Raw genomic sequence first — 24,656 nt, 5'->3', positions numbered from 1 at the left:
CACAATAGTTCCTGGAGAATATGCTTTTCACTTCTTTGTCTCCTGCGCTGTTGGCTGATTACATTATGATGTGCTATTTACCTCCGCCAGGGAAAGAAAGGCCTTTACCCAGCCGCCCTTGTCAGAAATGTATCACACAAATCACTAATTCAAAATGGGGTTCAGCAGAGTTCACTGCCTGGATGAATGGCTAGCAATCACTCCAAGAATAATGCGGAGATAGTAGAAGGTTAAATGCATCCATGTCAACGGTCTAAGATGGTAACCACTGCCATAATACATAGAGGAGAAAGGGGAGGGGATGTTTAATAGCTGTGGTAATAAATAGCCACAGGAAGAGGAGGAAGTTGGGGTCTCATTTGAGCAAAGGGAGCAACCCACAGAATAACGATTGCCTTCTGGTCTCCAATGTTTTTTTTTATTAAGTTATAAGGAAAAGGTAAAGGTCCCCCTTGCACATATGTGCTAGTTGTTCCTGACTCTAGGGGGCGGTGCTCATCTCCGTTTCAAAGCCAAAGAGCCAGCGCTGTCCAAAGATGTCTCCATGGTCATTTGGCCAGCATGACTAAATGCCGAAGGTGCAGAGAATGCTGTTACCTTCCCACCAAAGGTGCTTCCTATTTTTCGACTTGCATTTTTTACATGCTTTCGAACTGCTAGATTGGCAGAAGCTGGGACAAGTAATGGGAGCTCACTCTGTTATGCAGCGCTAGGGATTCGAACCATCAAACTGCCAACCTTTCTGATAGACAAGCTCAGTGTGTTAGCCACCGAGCCACCACGTATTAAGTTATAGAGTATTATAAAATACAAAGTTCAAAAGTAAATAGAAGAACAGTAGGAGGGGAGAGGGGGAAGTGAAGTGAGGAAAGATAAGGGGGGGAGAAAAAGAAACATTGACTTCTGACTCTCTCTATTACAGTAAAATAAGGCATTTACATCAAATCACAGCTTTTTGCTTTTCCATAGTAGTATAAACACGTCATTTCTATAAAGAGCCATTAATCTAATCTGTAAAACCCAAAGATAGATTTACATTCTTTTCCACATCATGCACAAAGTTCAGCAGCGGTTTCCAGTGGAAACCAAAGTTCTTTTCTTTAATCAAAGTAGTCTGTTTTGCCATTTCTGCCAACTTCATCAACTTCTGCAACCATTCTTCCATGCCAGGAATCCAAGTGTCCTTCCATTTTTGCCCATACAATGGTCTTGCTACTGTCAACATATATAGTAACAAAGTTGCATTTTTTTCTCCAGTTCTTTTTCCATGAGACCCAACAGGAAAACTTCTGGTTTCATTTTTATCTCCATTTTCGGAATTTTCTGTATTAAAATATGAATCATGCTTCAAAAAAAAATTTTTTTTGCTTTATCAGATGTCCACCATAAATGGTAAAAAGTCACTTCCTTATTTTTATACTTCCTACATTTATTTGACATGCCTTTATACATCTAGGATAATTTATCTGACGTTAAGTACTGATGATACGCCATCTTATAGAAATTCTCTTTTAAATTATAATTTAATGTAAGTCTTTAAACCCTTCGTCCACATATTTTCCCATTGCTCAAGCATCCCGTTATAGCCAAATTCCTTGCCCACTGAATAACGATTGCTTTCGGATGTGCTGGAGAGTAGAAGGCGCGATGTGCACCACATGGATGGAAGTGAACCTGACAGCCTCAAGAAAGGAGAATATCGAGATGATTGAATGGATTATCAACTTTAAACCACAGGCATTGCGCTCTTTCCTTGCATTAACCAAAAAACAAAACAGAAGTTGAAAGTAGACAGGCAGGAAGCCAGCAGTTAGAACATCCATGCTGTTAAGCTGTCATTGGTTCTTTTTTAAATTACAGTGACTCCTTTCCTTCCTTAAAGTTAGGCTGAAATGACCCAACAGTTTTGTGCTAGGGACAGACGTGAGCTGTGAACGTGTCCTAAGCCCCTTTCCCATAATATCTTCCCAATGTTGTGGCCCGCCAGTGGTCAGCAGAGCTGGCAGCAGATTCGGACAGTGAGGAGGTTGGGGAGGAAGATGGGCCAGTCCTGGAGTCTGGGGAAGGCTCTGATGAGGGCTCTGCATCGGAGGCAGAGAGAGGGGCAGGGCCCTCTGACAGTTATCAGCTGCATTCAGAATCAGACATCACTGAGGCAGATGAACAGCTGGAGCCTCTTCCCAGTGTGCACATGTGCAGAGTTGCCAGACGCAGGGAACAACTAAAGAACAAGGGTTGACTTGGGTGTAAGGCCAGATGATGAATGGCCCCTCCCAAAAGAAATAAAAGAGGATTGAAAGGGGAGTGGAGTTTGCAGGAGACAATTAGTTCGCTAATTGGTTCATGACTCTCCGAGACTCCTTGCCAAGTTTTGCAGATATCGACCTATCAGCTCTCCAAGCTAGATAAGGTCTGTGACCGTAAATCCTCCTTTGAAAGATTTTGCCAGCTGTGAATGAGCAGAATTCACAGTAAATTATTAAAAGGGTTTTTTGTTGGGACAAGGAGTTTGCTTCATGCTCTTGGGAAGCCTCGGTCAGAACACCCAACTTCCTATTCAGTTGGTGCACATTTTTAAAAAGGGAGCAGTATTGATAGAATTTATTCAGTTCCAGTATTTATTCATTCATTCGGGCCCTGACAGATTAATTCCAACCTTGCTTGTCATTGCTTCCATTATAGGTTTTCTAGATTTTCAGGACCCTGGATTTGCAGAAGATGGGGTCTCAAGATGGCACTGGTGATATCATGTTCTTCTGGGGTCATTCTAGAAGGTGCAGATAAATTCCTGGAAAGTATCTGGATGAAGGCAGCTTTTCTAACATCAGATACTTCCACTTGGGCTGAAGGGCGCTGAAGATGTTTCAATTGGGAACTTCATCTGGTGGTATCTTTGGAAGGAGGACATCAACTTCATCCTGAGAACTTCAGTCCAATGATCTCTGGAAAGAGAACATCAATTTCATCAATCTCTACAAGAGATTGTTTTAAGGATGCAACTCAGGATGGCCACGTAAACCCATTTTGCTGCTCACAAAATGCCATCTATATCCAAAGCTGCATAGTTACATTCCACCTCTTATCTGTGAAACCCAACAATTGTGCATTTTTTTTTCTCTTCAATGAAAAGATTAGGTGGGCCCAGAGAGCACCAGATAGGAAGACCAGTTTATGGAGGACAATCCTAGGCTGTAGAAATTCAGTTTGTAATGTGGGACCTTGTTCCTGACAGCCCCATTTTTTTCCTGGAGACATCCTATTACATGTCAGCTTTTTTCTTCAAATTGAATTCCCATATTTATGCATGCTTCAGTGCTGGAGTAGCAGTTTAGGGTGTTAAAAATTTCTCACTGAAGTAGCTCCATTTTTTTTTTAGCCATGGGGCTTCCTCATTCTTTAATACCAGACCCTTCAAGCTATTGATTCCAGATGCCTGGGGCATACAACCATTAGAAGCTTTAAATAACATTTGGCCATTAGGGGATTGCAAAGAGTGGTAAGTGCTGTATTAAAGCTTTGCCATTAACCTTTTTGTTCCATTATTATAGGCTGGAAATACTAATGTGCAGGACCAGGTGAGTAAAAGTTATAGCGTGATCAGGGCTGCCATGAAAATGCAAGGATAATTAATGGATTTGGAGGCTAGTTCAGGACCGTAGGAAGGAAAAACGCAATCCAGATTTCTTGGGATGGGGGTAGGGTGTGATCCTATCCAGTTTAATGCCCAGATTTGGAAAGAGAATTTGAAAAGCTGAGCACTGTTTAGCCATCTCTACCATGGGAAAATAAGATAGTTACAATGTTGTATTAGGTAAAGGTAAAGGTTCCCCCACGCATGCATGCTAGTCGTTCCCAACTCTAGGGGGCGGTGATCATCTCCGTTTCAAAGCCGAAGAGCCAGCGCTGTCCAAAGACGTCTCCGTGGTCATGTGGCCGGCAAGACTCAATGCTGAAGGTGCACAAAACGCTGTTACCTTCCCACCAAAGGTTGTCCCTATTTTTCTACTTGCATTTTTACATGCTTTCAAACTGCCAGATTAGCAGAAGCTGGGACAAGTCACGGGTGCTCACTCTTCTGACCTTCTGATCAACAAGCTCAGCGTCTTAGCCACTGAGCCACCGTATCCCTGATGTTTTATTAGAATTTATTTATTTATTAAAGAAATTTATATGGGTGCCCAACTCACTCATGGTGACCCCAGGCAGCTTACAGTAATAAAGACTCCAAGACATCTCCATCCCTCTGGAGAATGGAGTGAGGTTGCCCATGTGTACACCTGAATAACGAAGAGTCACAGAGGTTTCAAGGTATAGTTCTTGAAAAATGAAATGCTTCTGCCATAATTTTCACACAGAATGTGTAGAAACTGCACTGATTAACCCCTGCGGTAGAGACCAACAGTATAAAGGTTTAGAGAGAAAGCTTCATTGATTGATGGAGAGATTGGTTATATGCCGTCAAGTCCAATGGTGGGATTCAATTTTTTTTACTACCGGTTCTGTGGGTGTGGCTTGGTGGGCGTGGCTTGGTTGGCATGGCAGGGGAAGAATACTGTAAAATTCCCATTTCCTCTGAATCAGCTGGGACTCAGGAGGCAAGAATAGATGGGGGCCGGGGCCAGTCAAAGATGGTATTTACCGGTTTTCCGAACTACTCAAAATTTTCACTACTGATTCTCCAGAACTGGTCAGAACCTGCTGAATATCTTCTCTGGTCATGTCATCATGAACTCTTAGCTACCACATAAATGGAGTTTCTCTATGATGAACTGTCCCTAACGTGGGCCTTTAGGTCTTTCAAAAGTTCTACCCTTTGGGAGAAATCTTAGGTGGAAAAGCGGAGGAAAGCTGCTGTGCCGAATCCTTTGCCTTTTGCTGCTAATGGCAGTAGATCATAATGAATCAGAGAGATGAACGGCATGACTCAACCGAAGACAAATAATACTGAACTAAATGGACAAATAAGTCTGCTCCGAAGCCATTTCCTAGGAAGGAAGATGCTAAAGATAAATTTCAGCTGTCCTCTTGGATGGTACCAGGTAAACAATTTATAATATATTGGTCTGGAATTCAAGAAGCTTCTCTGCTCTACATATTTAGCTATGAATCCTAGAGTGAGGAGTGGATTGCTTGGTCTTGCCAAGTGCAACATTTCTAGAGGACAAGTCTGTCACACATCCTGATGCCATCTGCCACTGCAGAAGGCTTGGAAAGGATCTGAAGACTGAAAGGAAACACTTTTCATGGACACCTGCATGGAAAAGAAGGACAAAGGGTGACATGATAACAGTCTTCCAATATCTAAGAGGCTGCCACAAAGAAGAGGGGGTCAAACTATTCCCCAAAGCACCTGAAGGCAGAACAAGAAGCAGTGGATGGAAACTAATCAAGGAGAGAACCACACTGTAATTAAGGAGAATTTTTCAGACAATTAGAACAATTAATCAGTGGAACAGCTTGCCTCAGAGGTTGTGGGTGCTCCATGACTGGAGGTTTTCAAGAAGAGATTGGACAAGAGATTGAATGGTAGAAGGCTTCCTGTTTGAGCAGGAGGTTGGACTAGAAGAACTCCTAGGCCCCTTCTAACTCTGTTATTCTGTTATTCTTTCTTTTACCACTTGCTTCTACTATCCTGCCTCATCAATATTGTGGTGACTTGATTTCCTTCAGCAGAAGATACTGTTAAACAGAAAACAGTCTTGAACCCTGCACAAAAAGCAGGATGCATCAGATGTCTACAGAAAAGGGATTTGCAATCTGAAAGCCCAATATTTTTTGAGTGGGGGGGGTAGTTTTCAGATTTCCAGAAGCTTTCGCCACAATTGTAATTCTTAGTGTGACAGAGGGGGCAAACTATTAATCACAAGAGAGCAATTAGATGAATTATCATGAATAGTCAAGTGCAAATCGGTTAAGATCCAATTTGTAATTCCATTCAGAGTCAATTCAGCTCCGGTTTGAAATGTATAGAGAACAGTCCTCTTGGAAGTCATTTTGCATTTGATTTGATCAAAATGAACACGCAGTAAAAATCCATCAGCTCTTTAAATCAACTGGGAAGCCTCCTGATTTGACGTGATGGATCAGCGTGTTTCTGTGATTCAATCTGGATGTTTGGTATAAAGAAGTGAATTAATAAAAATCAGAGCTTCAGATCAACATTTCAAACAACCTCTTAACCAATCTTGGCTAAGTTTAAATGTAAAGTTGAATTGAAATTAAAAGGAATGAAATCAATGTTTAATTTATTTAATACAAATCCACCCTAACCCAAATTCTCAGTGCAATGACCACAACCTGAGTGAATTAAATGAAAATTAAGCATGCTTCGGGCCATCATGTGTTGTCCAGCTCCAAAAATCAAAATTTTGGTCACCAGGTTGAGACTCTAGAACAGGGGTGTGAAACTCTATTTCATTGAGGGCTGCATCATTGTTAGGTTTGACCTTGTGAGGCCAGGGTGAGTGTGGCCAGGGTGGGTGTGGCCAGCTCGACCTCACTTGTGATGGGAGTGCCTGTGGTACCCCTGTCCTAGAAAGAGTGCAGAGAAGAGCAACCAAGATGATAAGGAGACTGGAGGCCAAAACATACGATGAATGGTTGCAGGAACTGGGCATGGCTAGTCTAGTGAAGAGAAGGACCAAGGGAGACATGATAGCAGTCTTCCAATATTTGAGAGGCTGCCACAGAGAGGAGGAAGTGAAGCTATTTTGTAAAGCCTCTGAAGACCAGACAAGAAATAATGGATGGAAACTGACTAACGAGAGATTCAACCTGGAAATAAGGAGAAATTTTCTAAGAGGGAGAACAATCAATCCATGGAACAGAAGTTGCCTTCTGAAGTTTTGGGAGCTTCATCCCTGGAGGCTTTCAAGAAGAGACTGGACTGCCATTTGTCAGAAATGGTGTAGGGTCTCCTGCATGGGTGTGGGGTTGTACTAGAAGACCTACAAGATCCTTTCCAACTCTGTTAATCTGTACAACCTATTACAGATGAGAAATCTTCACCTTCTTTCTCTCACACAAACTATCTAAACTTCTTTATATCTTGGCTTCTCTGGAATGCAGCCCATACCTCTTGGGAATCCAGACTACATTCCATCTCATATGCAGGGGTTCATCAATGTTCCTTTTGATTGCAAAATTCTACATTCATGAGTTGAGTGAATTCCCATTAAAAACTGAGCAAAAGATCTTCTTTTCCATCTATACTCAGTAAATGTCTTCAGAAAGCCAGATCCCATTGGGATGCTGTAATAGACAAATCACTGTTGAAAAAGGGTCTGAAAATTGGATTATTGAGGGTAACAAGAATCTACTTACAATCAGCAGAGATCACAAAGAGTGCCTTTGCATTTTCAGAAAGACTCTTCTGGGAAATGGGGAAGTTGCCAAATAAACAAAAGTTGGAAGGATTAAAAGTCATCTGCTATCATCTGTTTAAAGGTCAGGAAGACAAGAAGGATGGATGCTAGTTATCTCCAGGATATGTGGAAACACCTCCTGCTAAATCTACATGGTTGCCTCTGCTGTGATATGTTCATATGGAGAAGGAGAATTGCAAAAATATAATGAATGTAAAATCTTGTAATGATGAAATTCAGTACCTCATAATAAGGAAAAAGCAGCAAAATCACACACAAAGAATACATTTTCTTGGAGCGAAAGAAAAAGATAGGGAAGAGGAAACAAAGAAAGCAATGCTAAAAAGAAATCTTACTTCCTCCCCCCAGTGCTTCTCACTTAGCCACTACACAAAAAAGCAATTATTGTTGGGGTGACATTGGATTTCTGCACAGTAATTCTCCCTTATGAGTCAAGCTAATTAGTTTAGAGAATTTCTTTTCCCCCATATGAGTTACACAGGCTGGAGTAATAATCCAACTGAGATTGGGAGTGAGACTCAAGCATCTTGCTGACCTGTGTAAATTGGCCTTGGGAAATCATTCCAATAGCTTGTGATTTCCATATAGGAAGGTTAATCTTTTTCATGAGAAGGCACCAATTTGTCATGGTCCCAACTTTGAGCAGCAAACTAGGATGTGGATACCAAGGGTGGGGAATGAGTTCTAATTAAAAAAAAAAAAAAAACACAGCTGAGGTTCAGTGACTATGAATCCTAAATCCAGGACCAGAGTATCAATCAAGTCCTTAAAGACCAAAGTATTTCTGAAATGGGATCCTCAAATGTATATATCTTCCTGGTCTAGATACTTCTGAGAAGCATCTTGTTAAGCCATTGTCAGGCAAAGCAGAAGACTGGAGTAATTCTGAGATCTCAGAAGTTATGAGATGTCAACCAGAGTATTACCAGCTGCCAGTTGGTTGCCATTTGGCAGATCGAAAATCACCAGGCTCAAGGTTGACTCAGTCTTCCATCCTTCAAAGGTCGGTAAAATGAAGACCAAAATTGTTGAGGGCAATAGGCTGATTCTGTAAACAGCTTGGAATGAAGAATGAAGATTCCCTGTTGAGTTCAGAGACTGCTTGGAGCTCTCCAGGGTGCTGTAACTCCAGCCTGAATCTGAATCTCTTTCAGGAATGCTTCACTGCCAATGTTCTCATTGATGGAGAGGGTAACAGAAGATGCAAGTTTTGCAAGATAATAATAATAATAATAATAATAATAATAATCTTTATTGTCAGTGCACAACATATGTACAATGAGATTGGTTGAGTTCCCTCAGTGTACCCCCCGCTCAACACAATACACCTCACAGTGAAGACAACAAAAGAAGAAGAAAATATCCCTAACCCAATACATCATATTAACAAACACACTACAAAATGTGAGATCTTGCAGATCAGTTCATCCCTCATTAAGAACAAAGGCTTGGGCCAGTCTTTTAATTTTCTAAAGGCACAAAATACTTTTTTAAAAAGTGACTGCACAGACAACACTAGATAAACCTTTCCAACTTTAAATCCAGCTTCTTCTGTTGATTTTCTGTCTGCAACCTCAGCCAAGCCTCTATTAGCACACCTTGCCCAGAGATCAATAGCCTGAAAAGGAAGACTGCTTAGTTTCCCATTACTGTAGTTCAGAAGTTCTCCAATCTCGCAAAGTGATCCAACACAGTAATAACACTAAATTAATATTCACTGTTAATTTCTTTCCCCTCTTTGCTGTGGCAGATTTTGCTTTGTGACTTCTTTCAGTGTGACCTCCCTTCTGATTGAAACATTGATGACTTACAAGCTCTCAGATAAAGTTTTATCTCTAATTGCCTGCCAGGATCAAACTCTCCTCCAGATTTTCAACAGGCAGTCATGATTATTATACTTTCTTAAAAGCCTGGCTGTGGTTAAGCCAATGACAGATCTGAAGAATGTTTGTGCTTTCATGAATAGGAGTTCTGTAAAGCCACTCTGGGAGAGGAGGCCAATTTATAAACAACGCCTGCTAATTAAGATGCACACAAAGAGTTATCAAAGCTAAGACATATGCATCATGGCTGCTGCATCCCTGTGATAATAAATACATTTTGTATCTTAGAGAGGTGTGACAATAGCTCGGAGCTGGAGCCTGGAATTTTCGGGAGCCATATTTCCATTGTCATTAGACCACAGATATGGTTGTTTCAAAAAGAGGATGAGGGGGAAAAGATGAAAGAGAAGGCGGGTGAGAAGAAAAAAGCAGAAGGAGAAGATGGAGAAGGAGGATGAGAAGAAAAATGAAGGAGGATGAGAAGAAAATGGAGGAGGAGGAGGAGGAGGAGGAGGAGGAGCAGGAGGAGGAGGAGGAAATCTCCATAGCTACTGTTCCAACTGATATATAAACCATCTTTCACCAAAGGGTAGTTTCTATCCAGGAAGATGTTTAATGGCTGAAGTTTCTGGTTTCTCTTTGGTCCACTGTATTTCGCCAATTTCATTGCCTTTCAGCACAATCTCAAGCACAAGCTCTTCCTCACAGCATTTGTCCTTCCAACAGCTTTGGGTGAAATACAGATAGTCCTCAATTTATGACCACTGTGGAGCCCCAAATTTCTGTTGCTACGTTAGACAGTGGATAAGTGAATTTTGTCTCAGTAAAGGAGAATATTTGTAGCTCAGGGTGACACGTAGGATCCTTGGTGCTCTTGATAGGATCCTTGGTGCTCTTGGTAGGATCCTTGGTGCTCTTGGTAGGATCTTTGGTGCCTGAGCTTGGTTGTTTTTTTGCAGACGTTTCATTACTCAAACTAGATATCATCAGTACTAGATGCTAATACTAGCATTGATGGTGTTACTTAGTTTGGATAATAAAAGGTCTGCAAGAAAACAAACAACCTTAGAGAGCACCAAGGGCCCTCTAATTTTGCCGCATTTTATGACCTTTCTTGCCATCCTTCTTAAGTGAATCACCGCAGTTGTTAAGCTATTAACATAGTTGTTAAGTGAATCTGGCTTCCTCAATGATTTTGCTTGTCAGAACGTCACAAAAGGGGATCATATGAACCCGGGGACAATGCAACCGTCATAAATATGAGTCAGCTGCCAAGTGTCTGAATTTTGATCATGTGACCATAGAGATGCCGCAACGATTATATGTGTGAAAAACGATCCTAAGCCACTTTTTTTTTCAGTGAAATTGTAACTTTGAACGGTCACTCCATGAACTGTTTTAAGTCAAGGACTACCTTTACTCCCTTGCTTTGTTCCTCTGCTGCCTGCCTTTCCAGTAGATATTTTGCTATAGGTGAAACTGAGGTGATTAATAAAATGCCAGATTCTGCTTAGTGTGCTGGAAGAATTTTGTGCAAGTGGCAATGGATATCTGGCCAAGGAGCATCAATCCTCTGGCCAGGAAAGTGAAGCAATTCATCCAAACTGTCTACTCAAGAAAAAACAAGTTTGGAAAACTCTATCTGACAATCCTGAGCCTAATAGAAAACTGTCAGTTAAAAGTGGCTTCTCTTAAGGCAACACTTATATTGAGAAAAGCACGAGCTTTCCCTTAATACGTTTACAGGGTGTATATGCATTTGATGATTTACAACCGTATCATCAATGTGGTTCTATTGACAATCCTAAAATTGACTGATGTATTATGATTTATTAAACAAATGTATAGAGCTGCCCAAGTCACACATGGGTGAGTCCAGGCAGCTGATGAGACTGGGGGGGAAAAATCTACCATATAATAAAACCCATTAAAAAACCCTCCCCTCACCCTCATGGCAGCGACAACCCAATGAAATCAGCCAGATCAAGAGATTGAAAGAACTGACCTTCACTGGCTGGCACAGGACTCCAAGATGGGAATAAAAAGTCTGAGATTTCCACTGTAAAAAGAAAAAACTCAGCAGCTACCTAAAGATTCCTCCCCTTCTCTTGAGGGAAACAACAGTAACAAAACCAAGCAGGTTAGCTGAGAAAGACCTCTAGACTTTTCTTAACATGACTGAGAAATCGAAATATGTCGATAAACTCAGAATAACAATAGTCTCCTGCACTGTCACCACCCACGTGCATTGAAAAAACCCACTCATGATGCCGAATGATGTTAGTATTTGGTCATAAGAAGTCAGTAAGACTTAACGTATGTATGACATACTAACTTTGGTTGTCACTTTTATGTTTTAGGATGGATAAATCTACATGGGTTTGATTAGTTTATGACTCAAAGCAAAACCAAGAAATTCTTTGCAGCCGGAGATTCATTGAATATTCCTAAGGCAGTGTGGAATTAGTTTCCAATTTTAACCATGACGAAGAATTTTGATCATGGAACTGGTATTCGGAATGGGTGGGACATACAGTTTGGTAGAGCAGATCAATACAATCCGTGGTCACCAGCATAACTTTCTGCACATTGCTCTGTAATCTATCAGGTGCATTTGAACGACCTCTGATGTAACTTCCAGGAGATGCATCTCAAAATTGTAGTCCTGAGACACTTGGAAGTTGTGAGGTTGAGAAAATATAGACTACGGATCATTACACGACCCAAGGAGAAAAACCTGGCTCAAATGTAATATGTAATATCATGACATTTCAAGGCCTTACAAGTCTGCCATAATGTGAGCATGCAGCTTGCTCAAACCCAGAGGAGATATATTTAGGGATCGCTGTGAGACAGAGGTAGCCTGCCTCTGGAGATCCGATTCATGTGTCTTTGCAAACCAATAGGAAATGAATGGATTGTGCAGCTTCACTGGATACCAACCTGCACATGGCAAAACTGGAATGAGTTTTATTAATGTCTTTCAATTGGCTAATCCATCATCTTCTCAACAATGCATTTCTGACAGTTAATTAGGTGCCACACAGTGGAATAATTCACACCGTGTTTAGAATAGTAATCCTTTATTCAACAACAGACCACATTGTGAGCCATCTTGCCAGCATGAGACCTTGGACATCTTAAATGTTTTTTTATCCCAGAAGTCTGTTTAATCATGTTGGGTAAATATTTCTGTCGCATGTTTGCAAATGGCTTCATTAGTATTGAAGGGCTGGACCTGGTGCACTGGAAGACTTCCAGGAGTCATTAACTCGTTCAACTTGCTTCCAAAAAATGTGGCAAAAGCTACTGGCTAAGTGAGCTTTTAAAAAGAGATTGAACACCTTCACGGAGGACAGATCTGTCACCAAATATTAGCCAGGGTTGATATAAGTTTCTTTGTTCAGAAGCAGTAAACCTCAGGGCCACCAGATATTAAGGATCTCAGCTTCCTGTTCTTGTCTAAATCCTGAACAGTCATCCAGGTGGTTTCTGTAAGGAAGTAGAGTAGGTAGAAGGAATAACTCTGAGGAACAGGAGGGAGAGGTACAACCAAGACAAGAGTTGGCTAAGGGAAATCTGAGACCAGATCAGATTCAAAGCAAAGCTTAATACATTTGTTACCTTAGAGCTGAAGTTGGGCAAGGAACCAGTGAAGAAACCACCTCAGATTTTTTTCATATTTATAAAGGAGTAGGATAGTACCATATCAACTTTGATGAAGGAGAATGAAAGGAAGGGGTACATTTTCCCTGGAGTAGCTGGCATTTAAAGTTACTGTTTAAAAGTTATATCTTTAATATTTGGCAAAGGGCAAAGGAAGTCCCATTTAAAATAGGCATTAAGCATCAGAACAAGCTGATTCTCTCACTCCTAGTACCTCATCATGGTTATGGAATGTTGCTTTGCTTCTACCTTTGCTGAAGAGCTGTCAAAACCACCTCACCAGTAATCACCATCCCGATAGAAATTAACATCAGGATTAATAACAGACTTATAATCAAGTTGTAAAAAATAGCCCAATCAAGGAGAAAGGAGAACCAAGAAGAAAACACTCCCACCAACATTGGCAGGGCAGATCCTTTGTATATAAACAAAGAGCAAACCCTACTTCCTTCTAGCACTGATTACGTTACCTATTTTGGTAATGAAATGTCTGCAAGCAAACAGAGAACACCAAGGACTTCACATTTATCAATCCATTCTCCATCTCTGGAATTAGAATTTCCCCCTTTTTAAAAAAAAAAGTGAGAAATCCTCTTCCTCCCTCTGAAAGGAATGCCATTCATGGTGGCCTATTTTATTTTACTTAGCCAAGACCCAAACATACCTTCCTCTCACATGTGGCTGTTAATTATTTAATGAAAGTTCCTTCCTGATGGGTTTGCATGCCTAGAGCAATGTGGCAAAATCTTTCTCCTCTTAAAGATGCTTCCCTCCGCTCTCCCCCTCTGCAACACACTCCTTTCTAGGAAATGTTGTGGCATGCATCAAAAGAGGAGGGGGAAGTGTGATGCAAAATGTTTGTTCAGAGAGAGTCAAGAATAAAACTAGAAGAAACATATGTGATTGTTTGTTTGTTTCTCCCTGCTAAATCCCTCAGAGATGTTTTCCTTTTCATCACTTTTATTAGCCTCACTTGTGAATAATCTTCACAAACCCCCTTCCCCCAACATCTGATTGGGCTGCTAGGAGAAAGAGGAAAAAAAAGATTGTTAGCTTCATATTTGCCCATTAAGAAAATGAAGCAAATTAATGAATCTGTATCCAGACTCAGCATTTCAACTTGATTACAAAGACTTGGATTTAGGATTTCAGCTCTAAGGTGGTTTTGAAACAATTGAAGGGTTTTCTAACAAGTTCCTTGCTGCTGATTATTAGGATATTTCAAATGAATATTATTACTGACAAAGAAGTAGTGTTGGATCAGAAGATGTGAAGAAACCTAACCCATAGAATTGCCAAGAGTCAGACACAACTGAATGGAAACATCATTATTACTACTCAGAGCTCAGCCCTGCTTAAGGTTTCTGGATTTTCCATTTTAATATTTGCCTTTTTGTTTCTTTTTCAGCCCATCCTGTTCTCCATACATTCCCATTTGGTTCTGAAAACTTTAAGAACTCAATACATTGCTACATAAAATGGAAAAAAGAAAAAAAGAAAGCCTAGGGCAATTCACTTTCCCTTCTTTTGCTCCAAGTCTATGCAAGAGTATTTGATTTTACCTACAGAGGAAGTCTTCTTTACACCCCAGATTTAACACCTGGAAAGTTATGGAATAGACAAATGAGGCCAGCTACAAAAGGGAGCATCTTCAAAGAAAAACTGCTTAAAAAAGAGATAATTGTTCTGTAACTATTGCTGCTGGTTCGTGAATCAAAGCAAGGAACTTAGTCATTATTATTAAGTGTGGAGCAGATGTCCTCAAAGAGAATACAAGCTAAAACTGTCAGGGAAATTGGGATTTGCTCAAAAGCCATATTTCCATATGCCATAGCACAAAAGTGAAATACATTTAACTATTGACAATGAAGTAATTTGGACAAGATAGATTTTGTCACTTAGCTTCCCCGGTGATTACTTTCTTTTCACCACACTAACAGATCCTCTTTGTTGTTGCCATTATTATTATTATTGCTGTTCATTAGTAGTGAAACAAGTAGGACCTCCAGAAAAAGAGTGCATTTCTCCGCTCTGTTCCAGGCAGCCACAGAGGGCTTCCTGTGATATTCACTTTTTCTAAACCCAGAATGGGACAATTGATCTCAACAACATTTTCATGCCCACTTCAGCCCAAGCCCTCACTAGCCAACCTTGTTCAGACATTCACTCTCAGAAAACATCCACATCTAGCATTAAAAAGGACCATTGAGGTCTTCTTTCTGGTTCTAAGAACCATCGCCATGGCCAAAATGACACCATACAAGTATTCTATACAATCTCTTCTCCCTCAACACACCTAGCATTAAAAAGGGCCGTTGAGGTCTTCTTTCTGGTTTGAATCATTGTCAGTGCTAAAATTAACCTGGTAAGGAAGGTAAAAAAATCTATTACCCATGATTTCTCCTACGAGCAATCGGAATACACAGTAAAAACTCTTTATTTTCACAATATATTGACAGTTTACCATAGTTTGAATTTGTTTGCAAATTAAAAAAATTGGGCTGTCTGACAAGTTAGTCATCAATAGATACATAGGCATAAACACTGTGTACATCTGTGCACATGATACAATCAATAAGCCCAAAATGCAGCTATATAATCTTCAAGATTAACATCAGGCTAATAAATCATGGAATGAACAATACACGAATCAAGGAAATGGCAAACAAGTTAACAACCGGAGAACCTCAAGACCAGTTCTACCAACACTGAATTGACAAGCCACTAGAACATAGGTTGAGAGCAACTCTCTCCTAGCAGAGATATCCCCTAATTTGGTAATGAAACATCTACAAGGAAACCACCAATCTCATAAAGCACCAAGGATCCTTCATTTCAACCATGACGGACAAATTGTTATTTGTATACAGCATCGCCAGCTTTACTTTCAGTTCTAAGAAGTCTGACTGGGGACTGGCATTCCTTTGAAGAGAGTAAAGGTGGGAGGGAGGTGATCCAAAAGGATTCCCTTCCAGTTGGAGTACTGAGAGGGTCCTCGGGGACTGGAGGAGGCTTGCAGCTGAGCGCTCTTGACTCCTCCAGGTTGATTCGTCCTCAGTGCTCACTCAGGAACTGAAAGGATCACCCAGTGGAACCCAGAGAGGCCATCCAGTGTGAGTCTCCCAGAGTGTGTGCTCAGGGATTGAATGAGATAGGCAGCAGCCGAATACCTGGCTCATTCAATCTCATGGGGCTCTCTCTAGTTCTAACCACAGCCAATGGCTAAAATTATCTCACATCAGAAATTGTTTATACGTTTTAGATATATTTGTCACATTTATGCCTACTGTTTTGCCATCATTCCTTTTTTTTTCAAAACTTTGCTAAGGCATGCCTTAGAGTAAGCTTTAGCAAGGCACAAAGGTTTTTGCAGTAATGAACCACATGTTGCCAACAGTACCTGTCAGGCTTCTTGGTTAAATGCAGCACTGAATAGTTAATGAAACTGACTTACCTTTGATGTCTTCAGTTTTGACTCATTTTGTGTAGTGAATGCCTTTGAAATAAATAAAAAAACAACATATCACCAAATGTTCCCCTGATGTTTGGAGACTAGAAAACCAATTCAGCAATTTTACAAAGGGGTTTTTATGTGTTTTACCCTTGAAAAAAAGAAGCAAGATACAATGAATTGGAATGTTGTGCCCTTGAGAATACCTCCAACCACAGGTTTTGACTGTTCCCAAAAATATGACCTCAGCCCGTTCTCTTATTCTCCAGGAACAGGAAGACGTCCCTAAAATTGCTTCAGGCCCTGAGAGTTTACCTTCCTGCAATAAAGTCACAGTCAGCTCCTGGATCTGAAGTAATTGTAGTTAATTTTTCTTTTCTTTTTTTGCCTTTAGTTCCCTGAAGTAGCTAGTCCTCTACATTATTTTGCTTCTGTTAAATATTTGAGCTTGGCTAGAATTATCTTAGGTTCCAAGAACTGACTTTATTTCTAAGAGCAAGGTCAGTTTCAGGACTTGAAATAATGTTAGTTAAATTTTCCTTAGCTGAAGTAACTAGTCCTTTACATGTTTTGCTTGTAGAGAAGAGAAGGGGAGTAGAATAGAGCAGGGGGAAGGAAGGGGTAGAGGGGAATATAATATAAAATAAAGAAAATAGAATAGCGAATAGAGAAAATAGAATAAAGATAACAGAATAGAGAATAAAGAATAAAGAAAATAGAATAAAGAATAGAGAAAATAGAATAAAGAATAGAGAAAATAGAATAAATAATAGAGAAAATAGAATAGAGATTAGAGAATAAAGAAAATAGAATAGAGAAAGTAATAGAAAATAGAATAGAATAGAATAGAATATGGAGAATAAAATATAGAGAATACAATAGATTTATTTGGCCAAGGAATTTAAGGATTTGAGCCTTGCCTAAAATTACCTCAGGTACGAATTCACTTTATTCCTGAGTGCAAGGTCAGTTCCTGAAGTGGTTTTTTAAAAAACTTTAAAGCTATTTTTAATTTTGACTCAAACTGGGGTAGTTTGGTCCTTTCAACAGGACATGGCTGGGATTACCTGAGGTTCCACCAATATTTTACTAAAAGAACTTAAGCTTTGGCTACAATTACCTCAGGCCTCAAGAGCTGATTTTATTTCAAGAAAGTCATATTCCTGGACCTGAAAAGAAATTTCAGTTAACTTTTTGCCTTGAATTACTAGAAGTAGCTAGTCCTCTACATCTTTTTGTTTCTTTTAAGAACTTGAACCTTGGCTAAAATTTCTTTAGGTTCCAGGAATTCACTTTATTCAAGAAATAGGGATCAACTTCCATGGACTGAAGGACTTTTGATTTTAAGCTAATTTTAACTCTATTCACCTGTGGTCCTTTAGCCCTTTTCATTGTACATGCTAAAATTGCCTCAGCTTTATTTCTCTCCAGCCAATTTTAACTCTTACTTCATCTATGGTTGGTTTGGTCTTTTTTTTTTTTTACCGGACAGCTGAGATTACCTCAGATTCCAACAAATTTTTACTTCCAAGATCTGGAGTCTTGGCTAAAATTATCCAGGACGCAAAAATTGCTTTATTCCCTGAGAGAACCACTTCGTGGAACTGAGGTAATTCACCACAGGTGAATTAGGGATTACCACAGGTGAATTAGGGATTACCAAGAGGTAATTCACCACAGGTGAATTAGGGATCAACTTCACTACATGTGAAATTAGGGATCAACTTTCACCACAGGTGAAATAGGGATCAACTTCCTTGGACTGAAGAACTTTTGACTTTTCCCTGAGAGAAACTACTTCCTGGGACTGAGGTAATTCACCACAGGTGAGCTGTGGTATAGGAGTCACTTAAATAAGACGACGTTGAGACATTACCTCAGCCACCAGTGGCGTTTTAATCCTAAAAATATATTCGTGGTAAAAAAAAATTTTTTTTTTACCACAGGTGCTTTCCTTACGCCCCGAGGCTATTAATTATCTCCCCTTCATATCTCACAACCTCAGCTAGAATTACTTCAGAACGCAAGAGGCCACGTATCGGTGTAAGGCACCAAATCTTCGGCTGCGGAGGCGCAATTGGGAGAGGTTGGGGTTTTTTTTTTTCCCCTCTCCCGCTCCGCAGCAGCGTCTCTTTCGAGGAATGAGAGGCGCTAAGGCGGCGGCGCCTTTTTACCTCCACCTGAGGAGCCCGCCGACTTTTTAAACTGTCCCCCACCTTCGGAGTAGGGAGGGGGAGAGAAAGAGAGGTCGCTCAGCCAATCCGAAGGGACGGGTTCTTCCCCAGCAGCCAATCACAGCCGAGATGGGTGTGATGGGAGAAGAAGCGGGTACGAAAAGCGCTAGGCGGGAAAGTTGGGCGCACACGCACCAGCTGTTTCCACCTCAGCCGCCCCGCGGTTGCCATGGAGACGGCGGGGAGCGGCCTGTGAGGCGACTCATCGCAGCCAGTGTGTGCCGCGGCGGCACAGGGGAGGGCGATTCTATTTATTCTATTTATTATTCTGTTTATTAAATGTATAGGCCGCCCAATCCCGAAGGACTCCGGAGGCAGTCTGTGCGCGCGCCTGTGTTTGAGGGCGTAATGCCTTCTCCTCCAGGCTTCGCCACACCTGGGAATCCAATGGACTACAAATCCCATCCGCCAGCCAGCGACCCGTCCCTTTTGCATGAGAGGCCGAGGTAGCTTTAGCTCCCCTCTCCACCACCACCCCCCGCCTCCCAAAAGGTCCAGTTTTAGAATGCAATGCAATGCAATGCAATAGAATTTGGAATGGAATGATATCGAATTTGGAATAGAATCGAATTTGGAATATAGAATAGAATAGAATAGAAATCAATAAGAATAGAATTAAAATAGAAATTAATAAGAATAGAATAGAATTAGAATAAAATAGAATTTGGAATGGAATAGAAATTAATAAGAATAAAATAGAATAGAAATTAATAAGAATAGAATTAAAATAGAAATTAATAAGAATAGAATTAGAATAAAATAGAATTTGGAATGGAATAGAAATTAATAAGAATAAAATAGAATAGAAATTAATAAGAATAAAATAGAATAGAAATTAATAAGAATAGAATTAAAATAGAAATTAATAAGAATAGAATTAGAATAAAATAGAATTTGGAATAGAATAGAAATTAATAAGAATAGAAATTAATAAGAATAAAATAGAATATAAATTAATAAAAATAGAATTAAAATAGAAATTAATAAGAATAGAATATAATTAGAATAAAATAGAATTTGGAATGGAATAGAAATTAATAAGAATAAAATAGAATAGAAATTAATAAGAGTGGAATGAAATTAGAATTGAAATGAATTGAATTATTTATTGGCCAAGTGTGATTGGACACACAAGGAATTTGTCTTTGGTGCATACGTTCTCAGTGTACATAAGGAGAATAAAATACATTCCTCAAGAATAAAAAGATATAACACTTAGTGATAATCATAGGTTACTAATAAGCTATCAAATCGTACTAGGAAACAAAAACAATACAAAAGATACAAGCAACATGGTTATAGTCATAAGTGGGGAAAGATAGATACTAGGGAGGTAGATACTAGGAAATTATCTGTATTATCTTTGCAGAGTTGCGTTGAGGACTGAGAGATCAGAGGGAGACTTGGGTTTATACTAGGGATGCTTTGGATAACAAGTCCCATCAGCCACTTCTAGGGTGGGGGTGTTGATATGGACGTCCTTTCTTGCAACAGAGTGCAAGAAGTTGAACAGGTTGCCCCCCCCCTTAAAATACTCATTGTTTAAAGAAAACCTGAAAATTTAATTAAAAAATAAAGTTATGATTATATGTGAATGTGTGCATATTTGTGTGTGTGTGTATGTACACACACATACATTGTATATGTATATACACACATACATGTATATGTATACACACATACAATGTACACACACACAAACACCTGTAAATGTATATAGATACACACACATAGATGCTTTGGACTACAAGTCCCATCCCTTTGCAGGGTGGGGACTGATGGGGATTAGCTCTCTTGCAATAGAGTGCTTCTCTAGTTATTGGATCCTCCCCACCTAAAATTCAAGCCCCTTTGTTCTGTGTTTTTGAGTTTTGCTTGCATTTTCTCCACAATGGTACAATCTTGCCAAGCAGCGTTTTATTTACTTGTGCAGAAACTGAATTTGTTACTGTTTCCAGTTTATTTTTAAAGGAAAAAAAATTCCAGGATTGCTTTGCTTTGCTTTCTAAGAATTGTACTTAAATGTTACAAATGGAGAAGTTTTTGATATATGATGTCTTAACTCCCTGAAAGTGAAAAAAAAAATATGATCCAAATTTGAAATTATTTTCTTCTTTCTCTATTACAGAACTCCTCTCTCCATTCCACCCCAGTTAAAATGTAGTGCTTGTCCAAAAGTGCAAAATAATAAATGGCTATCTTGGTTAGGTTCCTTTATTCATGGTTTAATTGTGGTTTATGGAACTAGCCAGATTTTCTGGCCGTGATTAATTGTCCTAGACCTCTCAAAATCACTTCTACTAAATATCCTTAAACTGGTGGGCTATCCCCACCCCCACCCACCCCCGCAAATCGGCTCATGAACCCAATGTACCTATTCTGTCAATGAGCTGCGTTTGGAGTTCCTTTGGTTGCTTTCTCCTAAACATGATGAGAATGATGCCAATATATTTTTATTGTTGTTTTTGTTGTCTTGCAGTGAGGAACATTCAGGAACAAAGCTGCCAAGGGAGAGATTGAAACGCTCCCAAGTCATGCACAGCAATCCCCATAGAGATCAGGACCCAACATCTTCCCCTAATTAAAATAGATTGGCAAAGTCGTTTCTGTGCTACATAAGTACTGCCATTTGTAATTAATGATCCAGAAATGCCCACTCTCAATTCATCTCCTAGAATGAATGGGAGGCAGGATGGAACTGGGCTGCTTGAAAAAATGGAGCCCAGACTCCAATCTTCTCAGCCTAACTTCAACCTTCACTGAACCCTGCTCTCAAGGAGCCTCAGCTGGAAGTCGGGGAGGGGGAGGGAACGGAGTTTACTAAGTTGGAGGAGGGGTGTTGGCTTTTAAGGTATTATGATTGTACATGTATACTGCTATTTTTCTTTTTTTATGTATAGTGAAATGGAATTATAAATACCATCAACACAAAAGGGAGTTTGCTCAGAAGCTGAAATACACCAAGTGAATTAGAAGAGTGGGAAGCAGAGGAGAGAAGAAAGGTAGGAAGAGAGGGACAGGAGAGAGGGTTAGGGGGGATGATGAGGTGTATAAGGAGGAGTGGTAAGGGGGAGAGTGGAGAAGGAGAATGGAAGGGGAAGTAAAGTAGAAAATGATGGAGGGAAGAAAGGATTTAGAAAGGGGAGGAGAGAGGGGGAAGAAAGTGTCGGATAAGGTATAAATATGGTGTATGGAGAGCAGAAGAGCCAACAACTGGTTTTTTTTGGGGGGGGGGGGTAGTTGATGGCAAGATGAATTGATGTAATTACTTAATAATACAACATGATATTGACTATGTAATAGTTACATGTGATTATATGCTATGAAATGGAAAATAAACAAATTTTATGCAAAAAAAAGGAGCCCCAGCTTGAGAACCAAACAATATGTTGACACTCCATTAAAAGAAAGAAAAGAAAAACTAGCATAAGAAAACTCATAATTTTCTCCCTGTGCAGATAAATCTCAATCAGATATTTGCAAAACAAAATTTCTTAAGGATTCAATTTAGCTTCTCTCAAGTTTCTCATCAGCATATTATGCAGGCAATGATTGTAGACAAAGAAAACATTTCACATTTATGAACATCTTCAAAACATCATCCCTTATTTTGTTAAAGATTCAGCTAATAAAATTAGTCTATTCACACACAATTCAGAGAGAGAGAAAGAGAGAGACTTACAGTATGAATGCACAATCATTTATTTACTCATTCCTAGCCTCATTTCGCGGTGTATTTATTTGAGGGATTTCTTTCCTTTTTCTTAATTGAGCGCAATCATAAATGTAGAAAGGACAAATAAGATACTCTCAGTTACCCATAACAAAATAATTGCTTAGCAATGATTGGACAGAATGCTCTGATGTCATGACAACAACCATTGGCTAAAGCCGAGGTCTCCAACCATGGCATCTTTAAGCCTGGCAGACTTCAACTCCCAGAATTCCTCAGCTAAAGCTGACTGGGGATTTCTGGGAATTGAAGTCCGCCAGGTTTAAAATTGCCAAGGTTGGAGACCCCTGGACTAAAGGATTTACCATAAATTCTAGAGCAGAACAGCCACGAAGATGTGAGAGAATTTCTCTTAACCTTCTTTTGTGTTGTTTTTGTGTTTTTCTATTGATACTTTTAAATGTTTTTAACAATTTGTTAAATCACTTAGAGTCACTGGGAGATAGCCAGCTTCTAAACATAAACTGTTATGGTTGGTCATATGGTCAGCCAGATGTTTAGACTGCATTTGGCATTGTTATCCACTTATCAAGTCCTTCCCACGGACCAGGGTTAGGCAGATTGTTGTTTGATTGTTAAAGATATTGCTGCAGGATGTAGGCTGTTCTGAATAAAGCTGCCCTTTGCAATTAACTAGTGTTGATTTTGTCAATGCTGATGGTATTCAAGCAGTGCTCCAGATGTTTTAGAATTGCACCAAGGTGCCTATCATTATTGGTACTATCTTTGCTTTCTTTTGCCTAGTCATTCTACTTCTATTTTCAGATTCTTGTATTTTGTTATCTTCTCCAATTCTTTCTCTTCTATTCTTCTATCTCCAGGTACTGCATTATTATTACGATTATAGGTAACAGAGCTCACATTACCTGCATCAAGGTAATCTCTGTTACTTATTACAGCAAGGCCTAACATGGACAACTTCTAAAACATCGCCATGTTTCTATCAATACCTGGTTGTAAAAATATCCCTGTATAAAAAAACAAAGAGGAACCACAAGCAACCACAAGCAATAAATCTTACTTTAAGATCAGAGTTTATTGTTTCATGAGCAATTTAGAACATGAACAGCCAACATAGCAATGCAATTGCACACCAAACTTATATTTAAATTCTATTGCAATGGGTTCCTTTATAGCAATAGCAAGTCCTACAAGGATTGCTATCTGGCAAAGGACATCATTCCCATCTCAAGCCACATTACTTATACCTTATTTTTTACTGACCTATGCATTCCATAATTTCACTTCCTTGTTCTTTCTTACTTTCTTAACTGACCGTCACTGACCATCACTCTCTGCTAACACCCATGTACATTTGAAGTTTTCAAACACTTGTTTCCTTCTGTTCCTCATTTCCCACCCTCTCATTCTTCCTGCTCTAAATATATCCATACAAGTACAAACTTTGCAGGAAAAGCAGCACAAAAGTCAGACACTATTCAGCACATTTGAAATATGTCTGGTACATTTGTAACTATGTTAGATTAAACTTTGGTTCAGTGAGGCCTGCAAGCTGGCTCCTAGGCCTATTACTTGCAACTTTCCAATGAATATTTTCTCCTCTCACACCTGTGTCTTGCAGAAACCAGATGATGCCATCTTCTCTTTATTAATTGTTTCAAGGTTTGGAGATTGGTTCCCTATTTTGTACTTTATTGAACTGCAACAATAAATAAGTCAAAATAACTTCCTTGTATTCTTACGTTGCAGTGTTTTCTGCACACCATAGGCAAAATCATCATGAAATACACTGACAAAACATAATGCCTTTGATAACACAATAGACTGAGCAACAGGAACGACCAATTCTTACATGCCTCTTTCGGAGAAGCAGTGATTCATATTCATCAGACTAGCGTCTGCCTATGATATTCTTTTCAATAATTATCTAGGAAGTAATACATCTTGAAAGGACAGGGATGACCCTCTCAGAAATGGCAGCTCTTTGGAGTTGACCCAAGGTCAGCACGCGGTTGAGTTTAATTCCTCTTTTATTTGTACCGCAATCTCTTTAATTGCAGCTTTTCCGTATTATTCATCAGCTCAGACTTCCCGCTGGAGAGTCCCACTAATAAGGCAAGCTATTGATAGGAGCATCTTCCCAGAGCCCAAAAGTGCTGGGGATTAAAAATGAATGGAGTGTTTACCTGTAGATCATTTTAATGGGCAGCAAATCCTTCTCATGATAGAGCCATAAATGTCACTTTCAGTCAGCCCCAGCAAATACATGTGTAATGGATGACGTGCTATGTTATGCTCAACCAGAGGTTTTTCAAGGAAACCTGACTTGCATCTCTCAAGCTGATAAGCCAAATGAGGAATTTAGATCAGCTGATGGAAGGAGAGAAGGGAAATGGTCTTCTA

Source organism: Thamnophis elegans, chromosome 13 (genome assembly GCF_009769535.1).
Source record: "Thamnophis elegans isolate rThaEle1 chromosome 13, rThaEle1.pri, whole genome shotgun sequence".
Taxonomy (NCBI): Eukaryota; Metazoa; Chordata; class Lepidosauria; order Squamata; family Colubridae; genus Thamnophis; species Thamnophis elegans.
Note: the sequence above shows the minus strand (reverse complement) of the source record.